This window comes from Piliocolobus tephrosceles, chromosome 9, assembly GCF_002776525.5.
Source record: "Piliocolobus tephrosceles isolate RC106 chromosome 9, ASM277652v3, whole genome shotgun sequence".
NCBI lineage: Eukaryota > Metazoa > Chordata > Mammalia > Primates > Cercopithecidae > Piliocolobus > Piliocolobus tephrosceles.
In genome coordinates, this window is record NC_045442.1 from 700844 (window position 1) to 701176 (window position 333).

Genomic DNA, 333 nt, shown 5'->3' on the forward strand with positions numbered 1-333 from the left:
CTCTCTGTCTCTGTCTCTCTGTGTGTGTCTCTCTGTCTCTGTCTCTCTGTCTCTGTCTCTGTGTGTCTCTCTGTCTCTGCCTCTCTGTCTCTGTCTCTCTGTGTGTGTGTCTCTCTGTCTCTCTGTCTCTGCCTCTCTGTCTCTGTCTCTCTGTCTCTGTCTCTGTGTGTCTCTCTGTCTCTGCCTCTCTGTCTCTGCCTCTCTGTCTCTGTCTCTCTGTGTGTGTCTCTCTGTCTCTGCCTCTCTGTCTCTGTCTCTCTGTGTGTGTGTCTCTCTGTCTCTCTGTCTCTGCCTCTCTGTCTCTGTCTCTCTGTGTGTGTCTCTCTGTCTCTG